The sequence below is a fragment of the Rhinopithecus roxellana genome, chromosome 3 (assembly GCF_007565055.1).
Source record: "Rhinopithecus roxellana isolate Shanxi Qingling chromosome 3, ASM756505v1, whole genome shotgun sequence".
NCBI classification, from domain to species: Eukaryota; Metazoa; Chordata; class Mammalia; order Primates; family Cercopithecidae; genus Rhinopithecus; species Rhinopithecus roxellana.
This window is the reverse complement of record NC_044551.1, coordinates 36,916,436-36,933,298: the sequence shown is the minus strand read 5'-3', so window position 1 is coordinate 36,933,298 and position 16,863 is coordinate 36,916,436. Positions and strand designations below refer to the sequence as shown.

Here is a 16,863-nt window from a genome sequence, read left to right as displayed (position 1 = left end):
GCTTAAGCTATGTGGCCTTACACATGTCATTTCACCTCCCTGAGCCTCGGTTTCTTCATTTATCAGTAGGAATAGTGCAGAATTGTTCTGAGGGTTAAATAAAACAAATAGAGTGACATACTGGGTGCCATCCTGGTTTTGGTAACATTCAGAGCCAAAACACACCTTTCTTGGTTCTAAGTGACTATATCTGGGGAGTGGGGACATGTCTTTTTTCATCCTACATCTTGCATCTCACTGGTATGATTTTCCTCTCCCATCACATCAGCCTCTTCCCCAGGTCTTCCAGGCTCCACTGCCAGCACTAAGAAGTCAGGGATTGGGTGTGGCTTGTGCCCCGCTGTAAGCCCAGCACATAGCGCAGCACCTTACACTGAGTGAGAATAATGGCTCGTATTTTAAGTGCTCACTGTGTGCCAGTCCTGTGCTAAGCACTTTCTCTGTCTCTTTTCATTTAATCCTCACAGTTCTTCAAGGTAGGAGCTATGATTCTCATCCCCATCACAGCAGAGATGGAACTGGTATCAGAAAGGGAAAGTAACCAGCTCAGCAGGGCCAGGCAAGTCTGTGCGACTCCAACACTCAACTGTACAGCGGGCTCAGCAGCTGTTCTCTGCTTATAAAGCACATGGCGCCTGGCATATTGACCACCCTCAATCCGTGGCATTCGATCTTTGTCACCTGACTGTCATCATCCCTTCTGACTCTCAGTCACTCCTCTGAACAACAGCTGTGTGTTGGCCCCATTAATGTCCCACCAATGCCCAGTCCTTTAGGGGGTCTCCCAGCTAGCCAAGGTGACCCCACGCTAACATTTCCCAAGCTCTTTTCCTCAAATTTTATCTCCATCATCAGTGACCAACTCCTCTGTGTCAGAGGAAAACAGCTCCCACCTGCATTTATTTCACCCCGGCTTTGTCTATTTATAGGAAGCTGTCTTGTCCTGATGCTGTTTCTGTTAACAAGGCAGGCATCTCAGCCAACTGGGCAGAAAAGCAGCAGAAACCTTCAGTTCTGCCCGTAAAGGCCCCAGAAATGTCTCTGTCTCCGGAGGTTTTTGAGAAAGCGAACTGCTGCAAGGGGAATTATGAGTGTAAAGTTGTCCCCTCCCTCTGCTCGCCCCCCAGCCCTCTCATCTGGACAATAACAGCTCCCATCTCATCTCTGAGAAACCATTCCCGAAGGTTCCAGCTGAGTGCAGGATTAGGCCTCAGGGTGGCAATTAGCTGATAAGGCGATGACCTCACCCAGAGAAGAGAGAGCCTGGCTAGCTGGAGCCTGTCCCTGCAGGATACCCTGCCCTGGGCCTCTCTCCCTGGACTTAGAGACAGGAACGCTGGCCCAAGGCTTGGGTAAGTCTCTTCCCCTCTCTGGACCTCTGATTACTCCTCTGTGAAATGGAGCACGTTCTGACCTTCAGAGGCTTGTGGGAAGCTCCAGTAAAATAAGAAATAAGACCTTGCTCGGAAAGAAGCCCTGGCAGCAGTGCATTGCTGACCATAGAAAACCATAGAACTGGAGCCTTTTCTGGAACATTCCTGAAGGAACAAAGAAAAGAGGCACTGGCCAGGGAATCAGGTGGACCTGAGTTTCTGAGCACAGGCTCTGTGTTCACCAGCCATGTACTCTCAGGCAGGCTGCCTCCCTTTCTTCTCTATAAAATGGGACAGTGTTTGTGCCGTGTCTTTCTCACACATGGTTTTCAGATGCAGAGATAACTGAGGAAGGAGAGCTGAGCGGATAAGATCACAGGTTTCAGAGCATGTGGGCCTGGCTTCAAGTGCTGGTTTGACCCCTTACTAACTGTGTGCCCTTATGTTGATGGCTTGTATAAGACCTCGGTTCTTGTCTTCTTATTTTAGAAAAATTTAAACAAGTGACACCCAGTAAAGTAGGTGAATCATAGAGTAATTTATCGAAAAATAAAAAGATATTTTGCAGGTGGATCACTTGAGATCAGGAGGTCGAGACCAGCCTGGCCAACATAGTGAAACCCCATCTCTACTAAAAATACAAAAATTAGCCGGATGTGATGGCATGTGCCTGTAATCCCAGCTATTCAGAAGGCTGAGGCAGGAGAATCACTTAAATCCGGGAGGTGGAGGTTGCAGTGAGCCATGATCATGCCACTGCACTGCAGCCTGGGCGACAGAGCAAGACTCCGTCTAAACAACAAAAAAAAAGCAGATTCCTTAAAAATGGCCTTGGACATAAAGTGCGACCTTGCCCCTGCCTGTCGCTGGGACCCCAGCTCCCAACCCCTCTTCCCTTGCCGCACTGGTTTTCTTCTCTGTCTCAGAAAAGAAAGAAGAAAAAAAAACAAGAATATTTTGAAAGGTCAGGGTGGGCTGCTCATGAGGATGAGACAGCCAAGACCAGCACTAGGGAAGCTCCCTTTATAAGAATCTTCCATGATTATTCATAAGGAGGTAGGAAGAGGTGTTACTATTGTAGTAAGCATGTTCTGGGTGGTCCTCTGGGTGCACATGCACGGCGGCCATACATATGTTTCCATACGTAGCATGTACAGCTCGTTAGCATCTTAAATCTCCGCCCAGGGGTGTGTTTTTTACTATTATAATGAGCAAAGGGTCAGTCTGAGGACAGATAAACTCAAAATGTGCATGCTCTCTGGAGGAGAAAGTTCCTACTGAAAAGAGCTTCAGTAGCCCAGCTAATTTTTGTATTTTTAGTAGAGACAGGGTTTCACCATGTTGTTCCGGATGGTCTTGATCTCTTGACCTAGTGATCCGCCTGCCTCAGCCTCCCAAAGTGCTGGGATTACAGGCATGAACCACCGCTCCCTGCTGAAGAAAGGTGTCTTTCTATCCACAGGCCTCTGCCATTTCTTTGCCTAATGTTGAGGCAGAATGTTGATCATGATGGCAGCTTACCAGCTGTGTGATCCTGGTCAAGTTAGTTAACCTCTCTGTGCTGCGCTTTTTCTTTATCTGGAAAATGAGATGATAATATGCACATCTACCTCATCGTTATCTGAGGACTGAATGTGTTAATATATTTAAAGTGCTTAAAACAGTGCCTAACATCAGAGTGCTCTGTGCACATTAGCTTTTTTTTTTTTTTTTTTGAGATGGACTCACTCTGTCACTCAGGCTGGAGTACAGTGGCGCAATCTCAGCTCACTGCAACCTCTGTCTCCCGGGTTTAAGCAATTCTCCTGCCTCGGCTTTCCAAGTAGCTGGGAATTACAGGTGCACACTTCCGTGACCGGCTCATTTTTGTATTTTTAGTAGAGACAGGGTTTCACCATGTTGGCCAAGCTGGTCTCAAACTCAGGTGATCCGCCTACCTTGGCCTCCCAAAGTGCTGGAGTACAGGCGTGAGCCATCGTGCCCGGCCCACATTAGCTTTTACTTGTATTATTTTAAAGTTCTTGTTTTCTCCTCATGTCAAATTGCCTTTGCAGCAGACAGTGCATGGCTGCTTCCTGGAAACCTGTGGAGAAGCTGCAGAGGGGTCGATGACAATCTTGAGCCTGTCCCTGCCACTTGCACATTCAATGTCTCTGGCAAGTCCTCCCCCTTCAAAGTCCATTTCCCCATTGGTAGACTGAGAAAGATCAGGAACATTCCAGAACTCTAGGTCCCAGGGTGGCTTAGTCCCACTGAGGACTCCTGAGGGCCCCCTTTGCTCGATGACCTCCAGGAGATCTGATGGGGCTGAGGTGCCCACCTTGGTGGCCCGCCTTGTCTCTCTCACTCAACAGCTCTGGCCCTGAGAGAAAGCAGGCCCCAGTCTGGGGCTGTCACATGGACTGACCCCGCACTGGGCTGGGAAGGAAGAACTGTGGTGGGAGCCCAGGGGAAAAGGCCTGTATGCCGGTGTGTTCACACAGTCACATAAACTCTCACACAGACAGACACACAGACATCAACCTTGACACACTCAACAGACAGGCATACTCTGACATAGACACATAGTCAGACATTTAGCCCCCAACACCTTCTTGAGATGATCACAGGCCTGACCCCCTCCTGCCCCACCGTGATGTGGAAGGGTGTGGCCTGGTACTTTGCACATCATGGTTTTAAACAGATATTTGTTGACTGAACCAATGACAGCTTCATGGAGGGGTGCCCAACCTCAACCAGCCCCAGATCAGGGTTTCCAAACACAGAAACTTGAGAGAATCTGAAATAGCTCCCAGGTGAACCATTCTAACTCTAAGAGGTACAAATGTACTCAAATGTTGATATGGTTTGGCTCTGTGTCCCCACCCAAATCTCATCTTGAATTGTAATCCCCAGGTGTTTAAGGAGAGACCTAGTAGGAAGTGATTGGATTAAGGAGGCGGTTCCCCCATGCTGCTCTGTTGATAGTGAGTGAATTCTCAAGAGATCCAATGGTTTCATAAGGCAGTTTTCCCTGCTCTTGCTCACTCTTCTCTCTCCTGCTGCCTTGTGAAGAAGATGTCTGCTTTCCCTTCCTCCATGATTGTAGATTTCCTGAGGCCTCCCCAGCCATGTGGAACTATGACTCAATTAAACTTCTTTTTTAAAAAAATAAATTACCCAGTCTTGGGCAGTTCTTTATAGCAGTGTGAGAACAGACTAATACAAATATGTCTTAGATAAAACGCAATTAACCAGAGGTGGTTACAATAGAATGACAGAGGTAATACAAGTTTTCCTCATTTTTAGAAGTCTCTTTTCAAAAACATAAATTAAAAAGTAAAGGTAATAAATGTTTTTTTTTTCCCCTAGGAGGCCTTTAAATAAAATTTTTAAGTAACTATAATATAGATGGAACTCAGGTATGGCAAAGCCTAGGGTGCCTGGGGTTTGTGAAACACCATTGACACCATCCAGACCCCTCTTCACCGTCTCATAAATGGGGAAACCCAACCAGGGAATGGGTTCTTTCGAGATGAGCACTGATGTAGGGGCCTGGAGGGCAGGGCTCTGAGCTCTGACTCTGACTGACTGTGTGACCTCCAGCAAGTCACTTCATCCTTAGCCTCTTTCTGATTCCTCAACTGTGAAATCAGAGGGATATGTATCCCCTCACCAACTGCCTCCCAGGGTGTTTGTGAGGCTCACTAGAGGCACTTCATGACCAGATTTAGGGAACTGCCTCAATTAGAGGCAGAGCTGAGCCTAGAACCCAGGTCTTCAAAGGTCCCATGCAGGGCTTGCTCCAGAGCAGTGCACAGCACAATGAAGGGAAGAGAATGGATTTGGGAACAGACAGACAGGTGCCTGAATTCAGTCTCTACCTGCTTATTCACTCCTTCAAATTTCTTGGAGTACCTACCATGGGTGGGACACAGTGCTAATTACTGGGAGGGCAATGGGGAGTTGAAGGAGGCAGGCAGTAGTCAAAATATTATACAGATAAATGTAAGTGCAGTAAATGCAACGCATTGGTTCCCAATGTAGGGACAGAGAATTGTTCTGCTCACGGAGGTCAGCATAGCCATCATCCCCCAGGAATGATGATCAAGCTGATGTTGAAGAGAGAGGGGAGGTTAACTTGACAAAGGGAAAGTAAAAGCATCCCAGGCAGAGGAAGCAGACTATGCAAAGGTCCTGGGGTGGAGGGAGCAGGAGCACTTGAGAAACATCAGCGTGGCTGCAGTACAGAGTACCAGGTGAGGCGTGCTCAGCCCAGAGAAGCTGGAGAGCTGAGCAGGACCAAGAAGGCAGGGCTCACGGGTCCATTAGAATTTGGGCCATAATTGTTAGAGCAATGGGAATCCATTAAAGGCTTTTAAGCAGAGAGTGATATCCATTTTGATAAGCTCACTGGCTGCAAGTCAAGTGTGAAAGAAAGGAACATGAGGGGGGACTTCCTTTACAGAAACCAGAACATGCAATGAAGTCACTAAAATCAGATCATTGTGATATTAGAAAGGCATAGACAAGTAGATCTGTGGAACAGGATAAATGATCCAGAATTAGATCTCAGGATATAGATGTTAGCATTTGACAAAAGAAGTATCTCATCACAGTGGGAAAAGGATAGTTTATTTCACAAATGGTGCTGGCCTGATAATGTAACCCTCTGGAATAAATAAAATGAATCCTCATCTTAAACCACAAAATCGGGTGGGGGGATGGGGGAAGGATAGCATTAGGAGATATACCTAATGTAAATGACGAACTAACGGGCACAGCACACCAACATGGCACATGTGTACATATGTATCAAACCTGCACGTTGTGTACATGTACCCTAGAACTTAAAGTATTAAAAAAAAAAAACTTGGAAAAAAAAATAAAGCTTGTCTACCATGAATCATTAAAATGTCAAAAAAAAATCCAAAATTTCAGCTAGATCAAAAATGTAAATGTAAGAATTAAAATAATACAAAATAATGTAAGATATTCTAACATACTGCATGTTTAATGTAGAGCAGTGGCCAGCAAACTACAGCACATGGGCCCCATCCAGCTGGCTGCCTTACTTAAAAAAACAACAGTTTTATTAAATGTAATGCACATACCATATAATTCATCACTTGAAGTATACAGTTCAATGATTTTTAGTATATTCTTAGATACATGCAACCATCACCAAAGTCAATTGTAGAACATTTTCATCATTTCAGAAAGAAACTCTATACCTCTTAGCTAACCCCCATTCCCTATCCTCCCCAGCCCTAGGCAACCACTAATCTACTTTCTGTTTCTACAGATCTGCCAATCCTGGACATTTCATATGAACAGAGTCATATTATAAGTGATCGTCTGTAACTGTTTTTTTTTCTCAGCATGCTTTCAAGATTCATCCATGTTGTAGCAATATCAGCACTTCACTCCTTTTCATGGCCGAATAATATTCCATTTTATGTATCCATTTATCCATTGATTGACATTTAGTTTGTTTCCTCCTTTTGGCTATTATGGTTAGTGCTGCTGTGAACATTCAGGTACCAGTATTTGTGTGAACTATGCTGTCATTTTTCTTGGGCATTTACCTAGGAGTAGAATTGCTGCTGCCTTTTTTTTCTTTCTTTCTTTCTTTTTTTTTTTTTTTGAGACAGAATCTTGCACTGTTGCCTGAGCTGGAGTGTGGTGGCATGATCTCAGTTCACTGCAACCTCTGCCTCCCAGGTTCAAGCGATTCTCCTACCTCAGCCTCTGAAGTAGCTGGGATTACAGGTACCCGCCACCACACCCAGCTAATTTTTTTGTTTGTATTTTTGGTAGAGATGGGGTTTCACCATTTTGGCCAGGCTGGTCTCGAACTCCTAACCTCATGATCTGCCCGCCTCAGCCTCCCAAAGTGCTGGGATTAAAGGTGTGAGCCACCGCGCCCGGCCTGCTGCCTGCCTATTTTTATAAACAATGTTTTACTGAAGCATATTTGTTGGCATATTTATGGCTGCTTTTGTGCAATGATGCCAGAGTTGAGTACTTATGATAGAGACCATACACCCCTCGAAGCCTGAAATAGATACTTTTTGGATTTTTATGCAAAAAGTTTCCCAATTTCTGATCTAGAGCCTGGGAAGACCTTATTTGTCAAAGAAGAGAGCCTGGCCTGGTGCAATGGCTTATACCTGTAATCCCAGCACTTTGGGAGGCCAAGATGGGTGGATCACCTCAGGTCAGAAGTTCAAGACCAGCCTGGCCAACATGGTGAAACCCGGTCTCCACTAAAAATACAAAATTAGCCAGGCGTGGTGGTGGGTGCCTGTAAACCCAGCTACTCAGGAGGCTGAGGCAGGAGAATCTCTTGAATCTGGGAGGTGGAGTTGCAGTAAACTGAGATTATGCCACTCTACTACAGCCTGGGCGACAGAGCAAAACTCCATCTCAAAAAAAAAAAAAAAATGGCTGTGGTTCACGTTTGTAATCCCAGCACTTTGAAAGGCCGAGGCGGGTGGATCATCTGAGGTCAGGAGTTCGAGACCAGCCTGGCCAAAATGGCAAAACCCTGTCTCTACTAAAAATACAAAACTGAGTTGCGCATGGTGGTGCATGCCTGTAACCCCAGCTACTCAGGAGGCTGAGGCAGGAGAATCGCTTGAACCTGGGAGACAGAGGTTGTAGCGAGACGAGATCGTGCCACTGCACTCTAGCCTGGGTGACAGAGTGAGACTCCGTCTCAAAAAAAAAAAAAAAGAAAAAAAGAAAAGAGAGATTACTTAAAATTTAAATTTGACTATATATTTTTAAATAAATCTCTAATATGACGAAAGATACCAAAAACAAACTCAGTGGGCAAACATTAGAGTTTGAAAAACAGCACTGTCTACTAAAGACAGAAAAAGGGTTCCTATTTTATGTCAGTGACAGTCCTGTCAGGAGGTAGGTGGCACACTCAACTTGGGTAGTTTAAGGTAATATAATGAAGGGACAGTAAAGAAGGACTATTTTCAGAGGGGTGTGCAGGGTTCAGCAAATGCATCTAGGGACCTGCACAACCCCAGAGCTGGTATCAGAAGGGAATCATTTCCACCAAGGCCAAAAGGAGTTGGGATAGCAAGGAGTTTTCAGAGCCTGGAAAAGGGTGGAGGGCCAGAGGACAGGAGCTGCAGAGGAATGAAGCCAACTCATGATGCCCAGCAAGGGCAGGAAAAGGACTTGGGAGTAAATACCCCAATCTGTCTTTGCTCTTGCCCAGTGATCTTCAGGTGTGCCTCACACTGGTCAAACCCAACCAGAAGCTGGCTATACAGTCCATATGGGATAAGAGGCACAGAGCAGATGGAGAAAGCAGAGCCTGACCTGGAAGGACAGATGGAAGATATTCAGCATGCAGCCTGAAAGGAGAAGCCATCACAACAGAAAAAAGGGCAAAGGTGATAACTAGACAGTCAACGGAATGACCAACAAACGTGAAAAATATACTCAAATTTATATTAACAGTCAGTTACATACTGTTATAGTAACAGTCAGCAAAGTCATCACGTTTTGTTTTTGTTTTTGTTTGCTTGAGACAGAGTCTTGCTCTGTCAGCCAGGCTGGAGTGCAGTGGCACGATCTCGGCTCACTGCAACCTCCCTCTCCCGGGCTCAAGCAATTCTCCCACCTCAGCCTCCCAAGTAGCTGGGTTTACAGGCATGTGCCACCATGCTCGGCTAATTTTTATATATTATTTTTAGTAGAGACGGGGTTTCACCATATTGGCTAGGCTGGTCTTGAACTCCTGACCTCAGGTAATCCACCCGCCTTGGCCTCCCAAAGTGCTGAGATTACAGGTGTGAGCCACCACGCCCGGCCGTGATCAAGTTTTATATCAAACAGAGCTCTCACACCTATGGCTGGTGGGGAGGTAAAGAAAGTGGTACTCCCACATATTGCTGGTAGAAACATGCAACGTTACAGACATTTTGGAAAGCAGCCATTCAACTCCTGCAAACCTACACTATAAAAATAAAGGCCCCTTGGCCGAGCGTGGTGGCTCATGCCTGTAATCCCAGCACTTTGGGAAGCTGAGGCAGGCAGATCACCTGAGGTCAGGAGTTCGAGACCAGCCAGACCAACATGGTGAAATCACATGTCTACTAAAAGTACAAAAATTAGCCAGGTGTGGTGGTGTGGGCCTATAATCCCAGCTACTCAGGAGGTTGAGGCAGGAGAATCACTTGAACCCAGGAGGCAGAGGCTGCAGTGAGCCAAGATCATGCCACTGCATTCCAGCCTGGGTGACAGAGTGAGACTCCATCTCAAAAAATTAAAAATAAATAAATACATATTTAAAATGCCCCAATAAAGAAAGACTTATGTACAGGAAAACTGCAGTAGATACTGCCATATTCATAGTTGCCCATCATTTTTTGAATAGCCTTTCTTTATATTTGGGGAAATCATCTCCTCAGTTCAAGAATTTCCATTAACCTTCCAGCCTCCTTTGCAGCTAGGATGTGACCATTCCAGCAGGCTCTGCCAATTAGATGCATCCTGTGAGACTTCTCCCATTTTGTGTTAACATGCGACCAGACAAGAGTCCAGTTCTTGTGGCTGCAGCACCAGAGGCAGTTTCCCAGGGACTGCACGGTGGAATTCCAGGTGCAGAGGTGGCATGGGTGGAGCAGGAGAGAGCTTGGTGAGACCAAGCCTGATAAGTCAGTGAGCTTATCAGGCTGTTCTGTGGCATGGTTTAGGGTTTTGGTCCTAGCAACTGAGCCTCCAGGTCAATTAAACAGCATCAGCTTCTGCTGCCTCTAATAACTCTACCTAATAGTGCCACATTGCTCCCAGTGGCAAAAAAAATGAAAGCAGACAATGACCATCAACAAAGTGATGACCAGGTTGGGCATGGTGGCTCGTGTTTGTAATCCCAGTAATTTGGGAGGCTGGGGTGGGAAGATTGCTTGAGTCCAGGAGTTCAAGACAAACCTGGGCAACATAGTGAAACCCCATCTCTTAAAAAAAAATTAGCCGGGTCTAATGGCACTCACTTGTAGTCCCAGCTACTCAGGAGGTAGAGGTGGAGGATCCCTTGAGCCCAGGAGTTCAAGGCTGCAGTGAGGGGGTGATTGCGCCACTGTACTCCAGCCTGAGTGATAGAGTGAGACCCTGTCTCAGAACAACAAAAATAAAAACAAGATGGTGACTGAATACACTGATACATCTACACAGTGAAATATTATGCAGCCATTAAAAAGAAAGAATTAGAGCTATACTCGATGACTTGGAAAGATGTCCATGAAGTGTTGTTGGGTGAAGAAGGTAAGATGCAGAAAACTATAACATTGTTTTAAATGTTTTTATAGGATGGTCTCATTTTAAAAAAAAGAAGCAGTAACGAGTAAATTCTGTATTTGTAAACGTGCATACAAATATGTGCTCAGAATTGAGCGAGTACAGATAAAAACATGGAACAACACACAGCAGGTTGTTGGCATTAGTGTAGGGTGCTGTGTGAGGCAAGGGGGTGGAAAAGGAGGAGCCAAACCAAAAAGAAAAGAAAGAAAACTGTACTGACTAAATAAAGGGTATTTCTGATCATTTTTAGGCATTTGTGTAAAATTGTATTTATGGATATGCATGCACGTATTGTAGGTATATGCATAAAGAAATTACATTGAAACTTTTTAAATTTTTTATTTTATTTTAATTTATTTATTTTTATTTTATTTTATTTTTTGTTTTTTATTTTTTTGAGTCAAAGTCTCGCTCTGTTGCCCAGGCTAGACTGCTGTGGCACAATCTTGGTTCACTGCAACCTCCGCCTCCCAGGTTCAAGCTATTCTCCTGCCTCACCCTCCCGAGTAGCTTGGATTACAGGCGCCCGCCACCACACCCAGCTAATTTTGTATTCTTAGTAGAGACGGGGTTTCACCATGTTACCCAGGCTGGTCTCAAACTACCAACCTCAGGTGATCCACCTGCCTCAGCCTCCCAAAGTGCTGGGATTACAGGCGTGAGCCATCGTGCCCAGCCTAATTTTTATTTTTTAGGGACAGGGTCTCACTCTGTTGCCCAGGCTGGAGTACAGTGACCATAGCTCACTACAGCCTCGAACTTCTGTGCTCAAGCCACCTTCCTCCTCAGCTTTCGGAATAGCTGGTACTACAGGCGCAAGCCACCGTCCCCAGCTGAAAATATTTTAAGCCAAAAAGTCATTGGCTACAGTACTGAGGTCAGAGTGGTGACAGGGAGACGAGTTGGGAAGCTATGGTGTTTACGCAGGCAAGAGGGAATAGTGTCTTGGATTGGGCTGGTGGTAGTAGCATGGAGAGAAAATTATGGATTTGAGAAACACTCCACAGATAAAATGGTCAGGACAGGGAATGGGTCGTTTTGTGGGTGGTGGGAGGAAGGGAAGCATCAAAGATGATTCCCAGGTTACTAATAGGATTAGTAACCTGGGAATTCTTCGGTTCCCTCATCTGTAAACGAGGTAAGATGATACCACCTATTTCGAGGTGCTGTGAGGATGAAGTGAAGAATATAAAATGCTAGGCCAGGTGCGGTGGCTCAAGCCTGTAATCTCAGCACTTTGGGAGGCCGAGACGGGCGGATCACGAGGTCAGGAGATCGAGACCATCCTGGCTAACACGGTGAAACCCCGTCTCTACTAAAAAATACAAAAAACTAGCCAGGCGAGGTGGCGGGCGCCTGTAGTCCCAGCTACTCGGGAGGCTGAGGCAGGAGAATGGCGTGAACCCGGGAGGCGGAGCTTGCAGTGAGTCGAGATCCGGCCACTGCACTTCAGCCTGGGTGACAGAGCGAGACTCTGTCTCAAAAAAAAAAAAAAAAAAAAAAGAATGTAAAATGCTTACCAAAGAATGTGCCCATCACCCACTTTAACTCCCAAGTAACCTGAAGGGCAGAGCCTGCCTGGTGTGGTCTTGTGGTAACCCTACAGACCACGTGTTCGGTGGGTTCAGGGGAGGCTGGAGACCCACATGCTGAGACAATCAGGGCAGGGTGAGGTTGTGGAGACGGTTCAGGGTTAGTTGGGTGCCGTAGCTCACATGTACACATGTATCCTTTGTTATTGCAGAACTGGAGGAGCCTGTGACTAGAGCGTATGCAGGCAGGAACTTCATCCCAGGGACCCAAGGCCGGACCTTTGGCCATCAGAACACAGCTTTCCATTCAGTTTGGCTCAGCTATTTAGTGCTCACTGTGTGCAAGAAAGGCCCTCAGGGAGTTGTCATTAAAATGACAGGTAGGAGAAAGAGCCACAGAAATACAAGTAGGTGATAAGAGCCCTACAAGCTGGGCAGATAAAGGGCTTCAAAATGATGTGAAAAGAGGAGAGAAGGGACACTTCCACTTAGGAGTGCTCCTGGAAGGGCTTTCGGGAGGAAGTGACTTTTGAATGATGGGTAGAATTTTTTTTTTTTTTTTTTTTTTGAGACCGAGCCTTGCTCTGTCACCCAGGTTGGAGTGCAATGGCTCGATCTCGGCCTACTGCAACCTCTGCCTCCTAGGTTCAAGCACTTCTCCCTGCCTCAGCCTCCTGAGTAACTGGGACTACAGGCGCCCACCACCATGCCCGGCTAATTTTTATATTTTTTAGTAGAGACAGGTTTTCGTCATGTTGGCTTAAACTCCTGACCTCAGGTGATCCACCTGCCTCAGCCTCCCAAATTGCCGAGATTTCAGGCATGAGCCACCATACCAGGCCAATGGATGGAATTTGGATGTGCAGACTGGACAGTTTGTCTTTTTAAAAAGGAAATTCTTCCCTTTTTTTTTTTTTTTGAGACGGAGTCTCGCTGTGTCACCCAGGCTAGAATGCAATGGCACGATCTTGGCTCACTGCAAGCTCCGCCTCCCGGGTTCACGCCATTCTCCTGCCTCGAGCCTCCCAAGTAGCTGGGACTACAGGCGCCCACCACCATGCCCGGCTAATTTTTATATTTTTTAGTAGAGACAGGTTTTCGTCATGTTGGCTTAAACTCCTGACCTCAGGTGATCCACCTGCCTCAGCCTCCCAAATTGCCGAGATTTCAGGCATGAGCCACCATACCAGGCCAATGGATGGAATTTGGATGTGCAGACTGGACAGTTTGTCTTTTTAAAAAGGAAATTCTTCCCTTTTTTTTTTTTTTTGAGACGGAGTCTCGCTGTGTCACCCAGGCTAGAATGCAATGGCACGATCTTGGCTCACTGCAAGCTCCGCCTCCCGGGTTCACGCCATTCTCCTGCCTCGAGCCTCCCAAGTAGCTGGGACTACAGGCGCCCGCCACCACGCCTGGCTCATTTTTTGTTTTGTATTTTTAGTAGAGACGGGGTTTCACCGTGTTAGCCAGGATGGTCTCGATCTCCTGACCTCGTGATCCGCCCGCCTCGGCCTCCTAAAGTGCTGGGATTACAGGCGTGAGCCACCACGCCCGGCCAATTCTTCCCATCTTTAAAGGATCAACTCAAAGGCTGCCTTCCTGCTTACTGGATCCCGCTGGGTGGAATTATTTTTGGTTTTTTGAGCACCTTCATAACACTTACAGAGCTAGTAACAGGGCGCTGTATGCTTCCTGCTGTACACTTGGTTGTTTGTGACCTTCCCCTCTAGACTAGGAGTTTTTGCAAGTTGCAACTTGAGCACACCAGGGTCTTTAGTCTCAGTGCCTGAGAGCCAGCATCGTGCTTTTACTTGGTTGGCACTCAAAGAAACGTGTGTTGAATGAGGAAGTACAACCAATCTAATATCGCAGCTGATATTTATTTAGCAATTCAGTGGATTTCAGCAATGGACTTGGTAAGTTTCACATTTTTATCTTCCACTGTTCAAGAACCCAACAAGCATTTCCCAGTATCAGTTTCCTGAATCGAGCCATGAAGTTGTTTCTCAGAAACAAGGAATTGTGTGTTAGGTTTATGTGTTGAACCTTTACCATGTGTCAGGCACTGTAGAAAGTGCTTTATAGGTTTTATTCACATAGTCCTCAAAACAGTTCTTTAAGAATATTTGACTATGTCCATTTTACAATTAGAAAAACAGATTTACCAAGGTCAGTAATTTCAGTCGTAATGGCAGAGTTAAGATCAAAACCCTAAACACAAGAAAGCTGCCTCTCACTTACATGTGAAACTGTGTGTGTGTGTGCGCGCATGCACAGAGTTCTCCAGTTTGTGAAATTAGAGTTTGGTCCCTATGAGCTTGGACAGCACCATGAGCCCTGACAAGCCCAGGACTCGAATCTATGAACATAAAAATATTCATTTAAATGTGGGGCTGGGCACGGTGGCTCGCACCTGTAATCCTAACATTTTGGGAGGCCTTGGAAATCGCTTGAACCCAGGAGGTGGAGGTTGCAGTGAGACAAGATTGTGCCACTGTACTCTAGCCTGGGCAAGAGTGAGACTCCATCTCAAATAAATAAATAAATAAATAAATAATAAATAAATAAATAAATTTGGGGTCCCGGTTTATTTCACTTAGCGTAATGTCCTTCTGGTTTATCTGTGTTGTCCCAAGTGGTAGGATCTCCTGTTTTTAGGCACACACGCACACACACACTCTCCACATTACATTTATTCATCCATTTGTTGAATACAAACGAATGTTGTTGGAAACAACATTTAGGTTGTTTTCATATCTTAGCTATTGTGAATAATGCTGCAGTAAACATGGGGGTGCAGACATCTCTTTGTGATACTGATTTCAAGTCCTTTGCCTTTATACCCAGAAGCGGGATTGCCAGATCATATGGTAGTTCTATTCTTAATTTTTTGAGAAGCCTCCATACTGTTTGCCATAATGGCTGTATCAATTTGCATTCCCACCAAGAGAGTGTAAGGGTTCCCTTTACTCCACGTCCTTGCCAACACTTGTTATCTTTTGTCTTTTCAATGATGGCCTTTCTAACAGGTAGGAGATGATATCTCACCGTGGTTTTGGTTTGCATTTCCCTGATGATGAGCGATGCTGAGCATCTTTTCATAGAGCTTTTGGCCATTCGTATGTTCTTCTTTTGAAAAATGTCTGTTCAGGCCCTTTGCCCGACATTTAAATCAGATTATCTGTTACTGTTCTTATTGTTTTGTGCTATTGTGCCGTTTGAGTTCCTTATGTGTTTGGGATATTAGCCCCTTATGAGATATATGGCTTGCAGGACCTCACGTATAAGTGGAATCTAAAATAGTTGAATTAGCAGCAGCACAGAGTAGAATGGTGCTTTCCAGGAGTTAGGGGCTGGGAGAAATAAGGAGAGGTTGTTCAAAGGGTATGAAGTTCCAGTCACACAAGATGCATAAGTTCTGGAGATCCAATGTACAGCAGTGACTAGAGTTAACAGTACTGTATTGGATACTCGAAATTTTCTTAGAAGGTAGGTTTTAAGTATTCTTACCACACACAAGAAAAGTAATTATGTGAGGCGATGGATATGTTACTCAGCTTGATCATGGTGATCATTTCACTATCTACATGTATATCAAAACATCAAGTTGTTCACTTTTAAATATATATAATTTTTATCAATTATACCTCAATAAAGCTAAAAAATAAGTAGGTAAATCAATAAATTTGGGCCCAGGTGATCCCCCTTTGGTAGTTGAGAGGAGTTTCAGCAAAGCCATGTGACTGTCACAATAAAGTGGGCTCCTCTATGGCCAAGTGTAAAAGTTCCTAGTTCTCATCAGGTGAGACAGAACACAACCACAAGTCAGGCAAAACAACTTTATTGGCCAGGCGTGGTGGCTCACGCCTGTAATCCCAGCACTTTGGGAGGCCGAGGCGGGCGGATCACGAGGTCAGGAGATTGAGATCATCCTGGTTAACACGGTGAAACTCTGTCTCTACTAAAAATACAAAAATTTAGCCAGGCGTGGTGGCGGGCGCCTGTAGTCCCAGCTACTCGGGAGGCTGAGGCAGGAGAATGGCCTGAACCCGGGAGGCAGAGCTTGCAGTGAGCTGAGATCGTGCCACTGCACTCCAGCCTGGGTGACAGAGCAAGACTCTGTCTCAAAAAAAAAAAGAAAGAAAGAAAGAAAAGCTTTATTACTCACAGGTAGGCAACAAGGATAAACAAAAGCCTAGGACACACAGGGAGCAGGTACCCCAGGGCTTAGGTAAACTGCCCGGGGTCGATGGACCCCTATCTACGCAAGCCCCACGTCACACCTGAGCTCAGGGACCTTGAAACCCAGGTTCCACTCTGGATTTCTACCTGGGAGCAACTGGGATCATTTAGTCAAGCATTACAGAACATCCTGTTCTTCCAGGAATGGGGTAATAACCCAGATCGTTGCAGACATTTTCTCTTTATTTCAAGATGTTGCATTCTCGGTACTTTGTGCTGGAGAATTGTAATCAAGTTGGAGAAGAGCAGGGACACCTAGCATCATCTGGGGCCCTGACCTCCTGCTCCAAGCTGGGTTTAGGACTAGCTCTTCTACCCATGGTTTTCCCTCCATCCCTCAGTGTCCTGGATCCATAGCCCTGAGCTGCTGCCCATGTGGTGGCTGTAGATCTGCTGTCAGGTCCTGGGGA

General features: G+C 45.8%; 1 pseudogene; it reads right to left on the bottom strand.

Moving 5' to 3' along the window:
* Nucleotides 1-3,405: 3,405 nt before the first annotated feature.
* The window catches only part of LOC104660251, a 36,742-nt pseudogene continuing 23,284 nt past the window's right edge, over nucleotides 3,406-16,863 (bottom strand).